The sequence below is a fragment of the Mugil cephalus genome, chromosome 21, assembly GCF_022458985.1.
Source record: "Mugil cephalus isolate CIBA_MC_2020 chromosome 21, CIBA_Mcephalus_1.1, whole genome shotgun sequence".
Lineage (NCBI taxonomy): Eukaryota > Metazoa > Chordata > Actinopteri > Mugiliformes > Mugilidae > Mugil > Mugil cephalus.
Window position 1 is genome coordinate 15,988,941 of NC_061790.1, and position 14,996 is coordinate 16,003,936.

General features: G+C 46.1%; 1 protein-coding gene across 1 annotated transcript in view; it reads right to left on the reverse strand.

Moving 5' to 3' along the window:
• The window catches only part of LOC124998788 (forkhead box protein N3-like), a 63,877-nt gene extending 54,861 nt beyond the window's left edge, over positions 1 to 9,016 (reverse strand). The window contains exon 1 of the mRNA XM_047573331.1: positions 8,873 to 9,016. The gene's annotated coding sequence lies outside the window, so the exon portion shown is untranslated. The remainder of the gene's footprint in view (positions 1 to 8,872) is intronic.
• Between the last annotated feature and the right edge of the window lie 5,980 nt (positions 9,017 to 14,996).

The following is a 14,996-nucleotide window of genomic DNA, read 5'->3' on the forward strand; positions in this document are numbered from 1 at the left end:
ATTTCCAGCGTGATCTCCTGCGCGCCCCTGACCAGATCTGAATGCAGTTCTGATGAATTTGTTGACAGATGATGATTGTTTTGCACCTGTGTTTGAGAAGAAACGGGTTGAATGTGCCAGCGCTTCATAATAGACCACCGTAAATCTCGGACCGTGGTGAAATCACAGGGTAGCCGCCGTTAGCAGCACACTAGCTTGTTTGTTTCCAGCCATTGCTGGGTAAAAGAAGAATACACAGTGCCCACCAGTCTGTTCTATTTCTGTTGGCCTGGGAGCTAAAGTAGAAGGACAACTGTTTAGTTTGTGAAAACCAGCAGAGAAACACAGATTCGTGTTTGTCTTCATTTAACTAGATTATATTTCGGAAGATTCTGAGTTTGCCAACGCTGCTGACCGGCTGGAGGCGGTGACACAGTGCATCCCTGGAAGCTTTTCCTTCAATAAGCCCCTGCAGACAGTTACCAAACACTAACTAGCTAACTAGCAGGAAGAGGAACCACAACCAACAGGAAAGCGACTCTGACTACAGAACTGCAGGTAGCTCAGGCCATCTGTGTGCTGAATTCTTTATAGGTTATCACAAGAACAAGGCTCTTGTCCTCTCTCCCTCTATCTCTTCATGCACAGCGATGTCTCGACACATCACTCGCTGAGTGGGAAATGCGGGCGTCTGCGGAAGCTGAATCACGGACAGTTTTTAGGCAAAAATGCACCTGTCTGATAAGCCAGAAGCTAAAATTCCACAGATCTTTATCATTTACCAAAATTAGACTGTGGATTGTTTCTGTGTAGCAGCTATTAGACATGATGCAACACAGGAACTTTTATATATTGTTTCTCAAGTCTGAAAAAACAACAATGTTTGTCTTGAGTTGGGCTTGGAGGCTATGAGCTTTTAGGAAAAATAGTTACAAGCTCAGGGCTTGAAAGACAGATATGAGGCTCATAATACAGACTAAAAGTTGGAATTATCCATTCTTTTCTTCCCATTTCTCTGTCTCAGCAGGTCTCTAAATTGAGTGACATGCCCCTTTAAATTAGGTATGATCTAATACTTAAACTGATACCACGACTATTGCTTTAAGTGGGCCAGTACTCTCCGGTGCACAGTACCAACGCTACACAATTTTACCCTCTGGCATACCAGGAGTTTTCCGCTCGTACCGGGAGTTTCTCACAAGCAGTCCACACCCTCTCCTATCGTTTCATAATGACACTTAAACTACATTCCCTATGGCGCACTAAGTGTTGCTCGACTCTTTCTGTTCTTGCTGGAATCCTTAGCTTTTTCCTTGCAAAAGAGTAATGTTATATGGTAACTGGCGACAACTATTTCGTGGACAAAAGCACAAAGTGATTTTAGAGCTGATGACTCCAGACACCAACAGGCGACAAAGAGGAGCATCCTTCCAGTTATAAAGTCAGCATTTCTTACGCAGTCACTTTAAGTAACCTTAGGGAAGTTAAAACCATTTCCTTCTGCCAGGCCAAATATTTTAATATCATATTGTGTACTGCATCTCCTTGTATTGTTTTAAAATGATACATTTGTCTAGGTGATCCAAAAAGTGCTTTAAAAGGGCGCTTTTTTGAGAAGATGTTTCGCCATTCCTACCCGCAGAGTTCCCTATTTAAACCTCAACTTCCCACTAGGTCATCAGAACTGACTACACAGATGAATGGCAAAAACGTCTTCTCAAAAAACTCTACAGTTGCCTTTTTTTTTTTTAACACTTTACAGATATACCATGACCCTGATGACTAGAGATCCTCCCCAGACATTTGTCTGGATTCAATCCTTTCTTGCCTCTTTTGCAGTTTTCATTGTAGACGTTTCCAGAGTTGCTGCCACACCTTAAAACAGTCAGATTAAACAAATGCTTGGATATTCAGCTTTGAACTTAAACACACTCCACGATGACAACACTGTTGACGGGTCTCGCTCCAGTTAATGTGACACCTGCTGTGTCACTCACGACATGTCTCTCCACGGCACGTTGCTAAAAGTTTACCTCAGCACTTGCGCGATTGAGGCAAAACAGATCAAAACGGGCTCAATCTTTTTGCTGCACAACATCCAACGTGGGGATTTTTGGCCAATATCGGAGTTGAGGGTCAACTTCAACTTAACTTTTTAGAGTCAACATTTACGGCGGTCGGTGTGCTCATACGTTGCACCTACGGTGATCTGATGCCGTTTCAAGCATATTGATTTCCAGGTCTATATGGAAACACTGCAAGGCACACAGAACACCGCATTTCACCCAAGATTTTTTTTTTTTTATGACTCATCCGTAACAATGTAAGCGCAGTAAGCTTGACATTTCTCTCATATGTGCACACGCACATACACATTTAATGAGTCACGCGCCAAAACAATACCAAAAAATATAGACCTGCTGAAGACTCAGTAATTATATTTTCAATGAAACAGTAAAAACAATGAAGTTCTCCGACTCCAAACAAACTGCGCCCCGTGCACTAAAGCCGAACAATCAATAAAGGCATTTCTCATAAACTGATTTAAAAGCAGCGGCCCTGCGTTTTTTTTTACCTCAGTGCTTTCCTTCAGCTGGTGATGTCACATGTCAGCCCCTCTGTCTAATCCGTCTCCTTTCCACTGTGTGCAGTGGAACAAAGCGGAGATGGCAGAGAAACTTATCTTGAAAAAGAAAGTGCACGGCGTTGTGGAATAATTTGGAAAACTGTCACAGAGAGCGAATCCTATCTTGGAGAATGCCCGTCACACACACAGACACACACACACACACACACACACACACACACACACACACTTAACAAGCATGCAAGCAGGCACGCACACGTAACACACAAACAGGGACTTTGGTGTTTACATCATATGGGAAGGTATTTTTTCCCCTCGCACTGCCAGGGAACAGGCCCACGCATGGACACACAGACGCTGACTAAGGCCCTAAGACTCCTGGGGGGGGGGGGGGGGGGGTTGTGTGTGTGTGTGCACATGTATATAATTACAGTAGTTGTGTATCTATGTTGAACTCTACAAAGTGGACATTCGAACTAAATGTCTGAACTCTATGCGTCGTTGCGGTCTGAAGTGCGTGTGCATGTTCATATTTGTGTGTGTGTGTGTGTGTGTGTGTCTGTGTCCTGTCCAGTGTTATGCTGTTGTGCGGTTACTGGAAGGTACAGTGCCCCGTTTGTGGTTTGGCCTTAGCGGGGCCGAGCTAATGCTAATCAGTTTATTTGGAAAATCTGCATATTTTGTGTATGTGTGTGTGTGTGTGTACTTCTAAGCCCTTCTTGTGTGTTTGTTTTGCGTCTCGGCTCAGAACGGTTAAGTCGGCGTGCGGTGCGATTTCCCTGTGGTTTGGGGTTTGAGGTTGGGGAGAGAAATAGTGCGAGAGGACGGCAGAAAAATAGGCCTGAGCTTATTTGTTTGTGTGTGTGAGCGTATTCTGGTCTGTTAAAAGCTCCCAGTCCTCCCATCCAGCGTCGGCCGACGTTCAGAGCTTCGACCGCAACACTTGGAGAACACGGCGGGGCCGCCTATTCAGCCCGAGACGCAAATAGAGCAGTCTCGCTCTGTGCTTAAAAACCGGCGAGCCAAAAGCAGACACTTCTGTCGAGCGTCGAAGGCCAACCACTAGAATCACTCCTCCATGCCGCCGTGTTTTCCTTTGCTAAAATAAGAACTGGCAAGTACAGTATCTGTGGAGACAACTCAGCGTCATCTATTCCCCCTTTCATTCACTGCCTGCCTGTGAGTGTTGGCGAGTCTCGGGATGAGAATCGACAAAGGTCAGGCGGTCGCAGAAGGAGGGCAGCAATGCGATGGAAACCATTTGCGAGACACTGGGGTATCCATTTCAAATAGAAGCTTCTCTCGAGAGGCTGTAACAAGCTGCAACAGCATGCGTGTGTGTGTGTGTGTGTGTTGCAGGAGCATCTTTAAGCTCCTCGTGTTTCTTTGAACAATGAGTACAGAACAATAACTATAAACTGTGAAGGTTTTTTTCACGTTGAGGGGAAAGAAGAGGGGGGGAAAGAGTGAGAGTAGTCCTCATGTGAATCCGATAGTTACTGAGGTCATTTTTGACTCCACACACAATCACAAATGCCAAGACACACACGCACGCAGTGTATGGCTGCATCCACTTATGACATCACTGTAGCTAGCCAGAAAGAGGAGTCAGAGAGAGCCAAGCTGACGTCATCCCATTCACTCAATGTCAATTACGTAATGACGGGGTCCAACGCCTGCAGGACAGACATGCTGCGCGTGTTTTTTAGTCCGGGGTGGGGGATTGCATGAAGGGCAAGAACACATAATTGCAATCTCATGTGTGAGAAGGGACGTAAAGTGATGCATGCTGATGACATCATTAGCGGGAGGCGGCCTGGTGTGAGCGTGGCGGCAGTGACACGTCGAGAGTGTTTGGGCAGAAGAGGAGGAGACAGGGCGCTGAGAACAGACCCGGCTGGAGGAGTTACGCAACACGAATCCAACTCAACGCATTAGAAAGGGCCTTTTCTTTTTGTCTTTTCTCCGCGTGTACGGTACATGCAGTGTGTGTGTGCGCGCGTGTGTGTGTGTGTGTGTGTGTGTGTGCCGCGCGCGTCTTAGACGACTTTTCGGCGAAGCTTTTACTTGCAGCAAAGAGTGCATTGAAAACGCGCAAGCTCTCAGCTGAAGCGCACACGCAAATATACACATACACACATGCATATTCACTCACCCCCTCTCCCCTCCACTTATAAACAAAGCTTCCTAAGGACAGGAAATCCTTCCACCCACGTTCCTGTGTTGCTTGGCAACCAGAGCAGCGTCACTGCGTGCATGCCTCCACCGCTGACAACACAGACGCACAAAGAAGTAGACAGAAACACACACGCGTACACACACACACACACACACAGACACACACACGAGGAGCAACTCCTTGAACTCTGTCGCTTTATAGGCACCAAAAATGCCAGATAAGTGAGCCAGAGCTGAGCAGGCTGATAGTCACCACAGCTGCCCTTCAATTCGTCAGCTATGGATCTAAACCAAACATGACATCAGCCCTTGTAAACATAAAACACTTTTTCCCCTATTTATAAGCTCTATTTTTACACCCGGTGACGTCTGTCTATGCATGATAGCGTGTGTGTGTGTGTCAGCGAGTATTTATGCGTGTGCCACTACGTGAGGATGCAGCCCGCAATAGCTCAGCACCGCTAAGCAGAGAAAAGGCTAATTGAGCAGAGGTGCCCAGCACTGTGGACAATGAGTCCATTTCAAATCAGCAGGAGGCCCATTGAAGACAATTATAACCTGGGGGATACAGAGGAGCATTATTCTTCTGAGCCATCTCGGCCACTTAGGCAGGCTGTGTTTCGGGCTGAGATTTAAAACCCCGCTTTCAACTCGCCAGTGGTTTTAAAAGCGCGAGCCAGCGCACGAAAGGCAGAGTTCACCTTGCAAATCATTTGAAAATTAAATTAGCGACTGCAAACTCAGCCATTGACTGATCTTTCCCCGAGTCCGAAACAAACCTTCGCTTCCTTCCACTCATCGACCATAAAGTCCAGTTTATAAAGCATCACAGCGCGAAGGAAAAGGAAGAGAGTCCACTGAGTTAACACAAGCCATGCTTTGCTTTTGCTCAAACAGTAAAGCACTGACCTAGTAATCGCAGCGTGTTATGAGGAACAACTGGGTGTGTTTAAAAGTGGACAAATTCATGTTAGAAAGATCATCTATCGACAAGCTAACTTCATAGCTAGCTACACTGACTGTGTGCCGGTTTCTCAAATGAAGACTCGTTGTGTTACTTCCTCCTACATCAAGCAGTTTGTTGATCTGATTGGCTGACAATAGCAAAGTATAGCCGGTGACAAAAAGATGGTTCGCCTAATCACCAGACAAATATTGTTTCTACCTGTCCCTTTTCAAAATGTTTCCAAGGGTGACTCCTCCGTTGATTCACAAAACATTGAATGTCGTCAGTTTGTTAAAGCACTGGCAACTAAGACGTTGTTCCAGCTCTTAAGCTAAGTTTAAGAGCCAGATGGGGTGACACTCAGAGCATCCTAGGGCACCAGAACAAAGGTTCCAACCCATGACGTAAAAGAAAAGTTCAATTCCAGTTGGGGTGGAAGGCACAACAGTAGAATTAAATTTAAAGGAATGAATCCAAACAGGGTAGGAAAAGACGTTTGCAGGAATCTCTTAAATTGAAACTTAAATTGAAAGGGAACTTAAATATCGCATTAAAGGTTTTTAGAAAGAGGTTTGTTTGTTTGCTACACGATAAAAACACCAGTTATTTCAGTGCAGCATTTGCTTTTCATTAACCTGGGGATCAACTCTTTAATTTTGAATTTTCTTCCTTCCTTTCTCTTTTTTTTTTTTTTTTTTGGAGCAGCAGAGACAGGAAGGAGGCTTGGTTATCAATGACTTTAATTAGTGTAACTATATTAAGCGTGCTTTGATCCAATGGGAATCAAACCCATGACGATGGAGCAGCCGGAGCTGTGATCTGCTGTGCACGACTCTCACTACGGACACGTGCTGTTCCTTTGCATTACTGTAGCTTAGAAAAACCCAGCAAGGAAAGTGGCACAGCACCACAAGGCTTTTCGCAGCAACACGACAGCGTATCTTCGCACAGCGTCCTCCTTTCTTTAAGCAGATACCTATAAAACCTGAGAAGTCAGGGTATTTTTTTTTTATCACTTTTGCTGATAAGGTGAACTTTTGTAGCGTTTACCTTTCAGAACCAAACGTACTGTATCCTCTGCTGTGCACTTTCTTTTTCTGACAGCGCATTTTTACACACTCGCCGCCATATGGCTCTCAGCTGACCACAACGCAGCGGTAGGTTGCTGCACAGCTCCAGACCCGACTAATACAATCAGAAATATTAAAACGCCCGTTTTTGAGTATTTATGCTGAATAAATCATGAGCTGGCATCCGAGAAATGTGTGACGCTTCCATTCAAAACTATTCAATTCATTCACACATGAATTATGGATCCACTATGGACTGTTTTATCTGTGCTGAGGGGATCAGACGAAACAACAGTTGTTCTGAGAGCACTAACCCACTGATCCATCCATTACCAATTATCTGTGTCTAGGGTGGAGTCTGAATTCAATATTCAATTTACACGATTCAATCTTACATCAGAGCTTCCAGCTGGAAAAAAAAAAGAAGAACAAAACAAGCTGCCGGTGTCAAAGGAGCCGTCACGGACAAAAAGCAGGATAGGCGGTCTCTGAGAGCCTCAACTGTCTCCAGGGGGAAAAAAAGAAGCGGGCTAACTGAACGTCGCGCCACAGGGGTGTCCATTGAGAGACAGGGAGAGGTGGAGGGGCGAGAACTCCATTGAGCGCAGCCATGGGGGGTCAATATGTGAATGAACGTTTGCCATGGAGGTGAATTATGAATGAGCAGCACTCTGAGCACTCCTGGAGAGAGCACGTCAGCCCCCATCTCCCTCACTCCATCTCCTCCGCTTTCTTTCCCCCGCCACCCACCTCCCTCCTCCTTCCCCCTCCTCCCCCTGTCCTAAAATCTCCAGCATCCTTCCCTTCCTCTCCGTCTCATCTCTCTGAATTAATCTTCTCGTTTGCCTCGTTCCTGGTCATCTGATCGCTTCCACCGCCCCTCCAAAACCTCCTCCACCTCCCGTCTCCAGACTGGAGGGGGGGGGGGGGGGGGGGGGGGTGAGGTGGAGGGGTTGTGGAGGGAGACACACGCCGCCTGTCTGAAGAGACACTCTTTCCCCTCTACATACATATTTACACAGCCTCAGATGGACGGACAGACACACACACAGGAGCAAATGATAACACAAAAGCAAACAGTAACTGCACGTGCAAAGGCAGACGCATGCATTAAGTGAGGGGCTCTCGGGCGCACACACACACATTTCTCCCAGCTGTTCTCCAGGCCATGGTGCTTGGTGTGTGTGTGTGTGCGCGCGTGCCTGTGTGTGTGCGCGTGCCTGTGTGTGTGTGTGTGTGTGTGTGTGTGTGTGTATTCGTCTGTGTGTAATCCAATGTGCTGCTGCTCAGCCTGTGCCACGCTCTCTCCTCTGTTGCTGTGCGTCTGATCAGATCTGCCTCCCTCAACCTGTTTGCCGTCCATGGCACACACACACACACACACACACACACTTTCCCTCACACATATACATAGAAGCCGCTACCACTTATCAAGCCTCTTAACAGTTTCAACTGAGCTTTGGAAAAAAAAGGAAAATTCATTCACTGTTTTTTTTTTGGTTCAACCTCCAAGCAAAGGCTGTGGAACTGTTATACCTGCTCAAAATAAAACTCCTGAACACGCACATCCAAATGCACACACACAGCGAGGGAAAGAAAGAGGAGGAGGAGGAGGAGGAGGTAAAAATGGACCCTGGCTTCTTAAAAGGGAGTGCTATGCCCTCTGTTTTTTTGTTGTTGTTTCTCTTTTTCCTCTCGCCCAACTTAAAGTAACCTGCCGTAGAAGTGCAAGTGTGTGTGTGTGTGTGTGTAGGAATGGGATCGTGCTGTTCCCTAAAAAGTATCCCCTCCTTTTGATCCCTTCACTCCAGTTTAGAGTGGTCACTTCTGCTCACTTTCACACTTTGCCCCCTTCTCTATTTTTTTTTTTTTTTTTTTTTTTTTGTAAGTGTTATAACACACGCACACACACATATACACACACGCCAGTGAACACACACTCACTCGTTCGTACCCGGGCACACATACGCGTATGCCCCCCCTCAACACACATTTCCCTTAAAGAGCAGAGCCATGCAGCACATGTCAACATCGCACGCCACACAAACACACGCACGCAACAAACACCTCTTCCAGACCGGCACACAGCGCATGAAAGACCGATAAAGTCACCTCAGGATCCTTCTGCGTTCCAGACGAGCCCCTTCTTCACACTCTTCCTCTCCTCTGTCAGACTTCTCTCTCTCTCTCTCTCCACCTCTCCTCCTTTCCTTCCGTCCGTCCTTCCTTCCGTGCTATCCGTCCTTCTCTCTCTCTCTCTCTCTCTTCCCTTCTCTTCGCTTTAGTACTCGGTCAGTTCCCAGCGTTTTTCCCGAGCCCCTCCATGTCCGCCCCGCCAGTCGTTTCTAGCACCGAGCGAGCGTACCTACACACACGCGCACGCACGCACGCACGCACACGAGCCGCTGCTGCGTTCCTATAGTCTCCCTCTCTCTCTCTCTGTTTATCCCTCTCTGAGCTCGCTCGCTCTCCTCTGTCTCCTCCGAGAAGAGCTCGGCTGTGAGTGTAAGCGCGCGCACGTGTACGCGTGCGTACGCGTGAGTTGGTGTACACGTGTTTGTGTGTGCGTGGACGTGCGCGCCTGCGTGCGTGTGTCTGCGCTCTGCCTGCCTTGCCCCGCCAGCAGCAGCAGCAGCAGCAGCAGAGGACCCCCCCATCCCCTCCTTTCCCGGAGCCCGTCCTGGGTCCTAAAGAGAGACGTGTTCACTGAAAGAATGTTATTGTGTACGGAAGAAGTGGACAAAGATCGTCTACGAACCGTGAGAAGATCAGCCACTCATTTTCTCGGATGTAGTGCATCATTCACTTTGTCTAGGGTCAAACTAGTTTGATAAAAGCTGTTATTTTCACTTGTGTTCTCTTATGGTTTAGTAGTTTGCATTTTCTTCTATTCTGTTGTTAACATAATTTTATCACTTTCTCTCGTTTGCAATTAGCAGTTTTATTTTTTGTAGTCTGAGTTTTTAATTTATTGACTGATTTTATCTTGCTGGTTGGTTGTATCCGGCCTCTAGTGTTTCCTCGCCTCTGATAACATTTCCACGGGTTCTTGCTCTTGCTTTAATGAATGCTGTTTTTATTTGTAATTCAAAAGATGCTTCACGGATTAGTAAATTGTGTGTCTGTCTGTGTATGTGTGGGTTAGAGTTACGGTGAGGGGTGGGGGATGCAGGTATTGTATAAAGTATTTGTACAGTCATGCAAATACAAACTACCAACACATCTCATATTGTAAAGCAAGCTCAGGCAATTTCAAATCTTTTATCATGTAATCGCGTATTCACTGAGTGGGAAATTATAATTTCTAAGGAAAAAAAATAAGTCTGAAACTGCAAAATGCATCAAAGTAGAAATTTGCAGTCAAGACAAATCAGCTACGTCCAGGTGGCATTACCTGGGATAATTGTTCACTGCTACAGATATTCACCAGACCTAAGGAGGCTCAGTCAGCGCATGCAAAGGTAAATGTGCTTTTGTTAGTGCCATTATTATTATTTTCTCAGCAAGTTGTTGTGAGTCTGTACCTGAGCGGTTGCTATAGCAACAGCAGGGCAGAAGCAGAGGCAGGGAGTCATGCAAGGGTGTAGAAGCCATTACAGATGGAGGACGGAGGAGGACTCGGCCCACGGTGCATAATCAAGCCCGAGCTCTGCCGGACCTGTTTCCTTAGATCATAAGTCATATTTTCATTTAGTCCATGCTGATGTCTATAATGACAAGCGACCTTTAAATAATGTAATATATGTGGCGTGTGAAAATATTTTCCAGCTTACCCTGTTTCACACAAAATCCCTTCATGTTTTCTTCTAAACAACAGGTTTTGAAAACTACGTTGCTGCGTGGAAGAAGCTCAACAGCAAACGTGAGATGTGGCAGCCACCTTTTTTTCCTTTTCACTGAGTGAGTCATCTGCTCAAACGCACTCAATCTTTGGTGCAGCTCCCTTCTTCCTCATCTCCCTACCCCTCCCTCCCGCTTCTTCCCATCCTGCCTCAGAGCGTCATCAGATTGCCATAGCAACGGCCCGCCTATGGGAGACAGAGATCAGATCATTATGGACCATGGGATCCAGAAACTGAAGGGCATTTTTTTTTTTTTTTTTTTTTTTTCTGTGAACACAGGAAGTGGGAACCCTTAACAGGAAGGCTTGAACTCCTAAGTTAAACACCCAGTGTGACACTGTGTGCGGGGGTTTGCAGAGAGAAGTTTTGCTGAGTGGGGTTTGGGACGTACAAAGGAGCTGTGACAATCCGTTTAAGCCTTCCAGAAACATAAGCAACATAAGCGTGTCTACCAGACGCGCATGTTGCTAAATATACATCCATAAGACGAGCACAAATGGGCTGCTGTGATATGTAAACATGTAGCCTGCAGAAACGGTTAACCAGAACTTGCCTGCGCACTTCTGAATTAATGGATCTGACAGACGCGGCAGTGATCGGCCTGCTGAAAAAAGCCCACAGTCAGGAAGTCCAAGTGTGCTCTCATTTTATTTATGGATGGGGGAAATCGAAGTGGGAAAACTGCAGTGAGTTTGTTCAAGTGGAGAGACGGAAGCAGAAACAAAAACAAAACAAAACAAAAAAAACTGGAAAAATAATCCAGCAAGGAAACTGTTTTGTTTGATAAAGATCAAAGAGAATTGTTGGGGAGAATGAAGTGTGTTTACGAGTCCTCAAATCCAAGCTGTTTCTGCCTGCCACTATCATTAATGGGAGGCTCGGTGTGTATGTGTGCGGATGCATGTTTGTGCTGCGGGCCCGGAGGGCTGCGTTAAGCTTAAGTGACAGTGGGGATCTTTAAGATGTCTTCAAAAGTTTGCTGTTGAGGGAGATCTTATCTCTGAGCCCCAAAACACAGGAGAGGAGAGGAGAGGAGAGGAGAGGAGAGGAGAGGAGAGGAGAGGAGAGGAGAGGAGAGGAGAGGAGAGGAAGAGTTATTAGTTTATTAGAGTTTACAGATAAAAACACATTAAATGGTCATGTTTTACTTTTAACCTATTAGATGTGATGAGCCGGGAGGTTTTATTTTAGCTACTAGTTTAAAATTTAATATGCACTCACTCGCCAGTTAATTTTCATTTTTCCAGTGGAAATGTATGCAATCTAATATACCAGCCTTGCGTGAAATCTTAGGTTCATGACAGTTAAGGTATTTGGCATTCATTTAAATCAACCGAGAGAGCTGTTGGTTCAACTTTCGTCCTGCTATTGAAGTGTGTTTCACCGACACATGTTCCAAAATGACCAGCTGAATCACCACCGTTCTGATTCTGATTCTTGAACATAAACTGGACACCAGAAGCTCATGTTTAGCACAGCGCTGTTACATTAGAATGCATTTCTTTTCATTTGTGCGCCCGACGAACGAACTGGCAGGTGAGTGTGTTTACGGAGATTAATGACGTCCTCTGACAACAACCACCCCGGTCTTCGTTTTATCCATTACTGATCACAGACACGCTGTAGCTCATAACCCAGGCCGCCGCCACCTGAGCCAGGCCGACCGCCGCTGTGTTCCCGTGCCAGAGGACCGAACGTGAGTCGGTTTAAGCCCGAGCGTGGCTGCAGATTTTTGGCAGATTAGCTGGAGTTTTGGGGTGTTGAGTCTGCGGCCGACTCCAGCTGGGAATCCTTTCCATTTAACCGGCACTCAGGTCGCTCATTCATGTGAGCCGATACCCCGTATGAATGTGCGGCCTGAGTAATGGCGTGTGCAGTGGCACCTGGTGTTAATAAAGGCTAATAAAGGCTCTCCTCGTTGGAGTTCTGCTCACTGTGTGACAGAAGCATGCAACTGTCTGCAGGTTACATGCAGTGCAACTACTTTCTCATGTGCGTAATGAGAGAGGAGACAAAGAGGGGGAAAGGGAGGGGAAACGGTCTACTCAGGCGAAACCAAGCCGTTGCCGCAGACAAACATATTATTTTATGATCACAACATCGTCAGGTGAAATGAACGTAAATGCAGGTGTTGCCAGTCCACAGACTGCATTTACAACGGGCTCACATCCAATCGGATAAGGAAGAGCACTTCCAGCTGTGGTGTAGCTAAAATGACAGCAATCCGCTTTCAATTCACCGTGTATGCGTTTGATACTTAGATTAATGTGTTATTCATCCAGAAAAAGTCACACGGTCATTCATCGTGACTCAAAATGACCAGCACGATTCTGGAGGCCTGATCACGCCACAGTTGGACCAGGCGGTTAAAGCCACCTGAGAAACTGTTGCATTAATTCACCATAATTTACCAAAAATCCTGCGTTTTGAAATCCATGTCGACAGTTTAGAGCGGAGCTTCAGCGTAAGCGGCAATATTACATGTTACTCGCAGCGACGCTATTTCCAAGTGCTCCAAGACTTTTGCACTTCTGCCCTGATGTCCTTGCAAACATGCAAAAGAAACAACAACAACAAACTAAACCTAAACTTGATTAAAATTGCGAAAGTTGTGCGTTTTTAGTCAACAGGATGCAGCTGGACCTTACCAGCTAAAACAAATAATACGTCATGGTCATTCAGGAGGGATTTAGAGTCGGAGATTAAGGCTAATGGTAACAGGATGAAATGGGCTAAAATTCTGCAACACGCACATACAAACACTGTAAAAAATGACAGAGGAGTTCAGCGGAATCAGCCACTGTTTGGTTGAGCCAAGTTCATTTATAAATGGATGTCCAAGTTTCTTCAGAACTTTTGAACAATTTGCTGACTTTCACTCAACTCATTAAACAGTGGAATTTGACCCGTTTTGGCTTTTTTGTATAGAGGGTGTGCATTGACGTCACTGCTGCCTGGGGCCACGATCCCCTGAGTGGCAAAAACATGGTGAAATGTAGCAGTAAATACAGCGAGACTGGGAAAAATGTGGGTTATCAGATCAAATGAAAGACAACTGGACTTGACAGTGATCCATATGAACTAGTATGGATATGGAAAAGTGGATTAGCCTCAGTTTCAGTTAGTTTAAGTTAGTTTTAGGTCATTTCAGTTATTATAAATGCAGCTAAATAAAAGATGCTAACACTTACAGAGCTTTACTGAAAAGTAACGTTAGCCACTGTGGCGTACAACCAGATGTTAAAAGGACGATAAAATTAATTTTACAATTTTATTTAATGTTCAATGGTCACTTTTTGCCACTTAGTGACCGTAACCACGTGCATACCCTCTATAGTGTAACAGTTCAATTTACTTTCCCACTGTAATTGTTTGGGAATGTTAGCCCAAGTTAAGTTGCACAAATGACATTAAAATAACAATAATTCACCATATGCTGAGTTAACTCGCTGGCCCGTTGTGAAGACGCACACACACCGACACACTCATACAGTCCACAGACAGCAGTGAGCGGCCTGGGAGGCGTCCATCCATTCACGATCCTTCATTCTTTAAATGGAGCTGCCATCTTTGCCTGTCTACCCAGAGGCCCCGGCCCGGACGGAGGGGAGGGTCAGCAGTCATGTGTGTGACGGGGAACAGGCAGGCGTATTGGCTGTCAATCAAACAGCCTCTTTATTTCCCCTCCTCATGTGCGTTTCTTCGCTTTTCATTGTCTCTTTTTTTTTTTTCCTCTTGACAAGCTAAAGATTTTCACTTGCTCCAGAGAGGAAAAATAAGTGAGAGGGAGGTGTAAGAGTGTCCCTGTCTAACATTCCCCTTCTCTATGTCTCGCCATCACACACGTACGCGCACGCTCTTTGTCTCACATGTCTGCGAGACAGCTACTAGTGGTCTGTCATTGTAATACTTTGGTGGGCCATGTTTCCAAATCATCCATTACTCTTTTTTTTTTTCGGCAGACAGGCAGACGCACAACATTCCTCAAACGACAGGTCGAGTTGAGAGAGAGGGAGGAAGTTGTATACACTCTCTTTCCAAATGCAGCTGAGTGCTCCACACGGATCGATAGTAATCCTCGTTGGGAGCCGTTTATTTTGGAATGTGCGTGAGGCCCAAGTGGGCGACAGAATCCACATTCACACTCACACATGCGTGCCGCGTTATAAATCTCGCTGCAGCTGGAGCTGGTGCCGCGCTCGCACACATAAGCGCTACGCGGCAGACAGACTGACACACAAACTTACACGCCAGCGACAAGTACACACTCAACACGCTCAGGGCCTGACAAGCAAAGCCTCCCGTTGGGCCGGGCTCTCTTCTCTCCTCCACTGAGCAGAACTCACAGGGCTCCAGGCTGAAGGAGGGGACCCAGTGTGTCTCAACACCGTCCC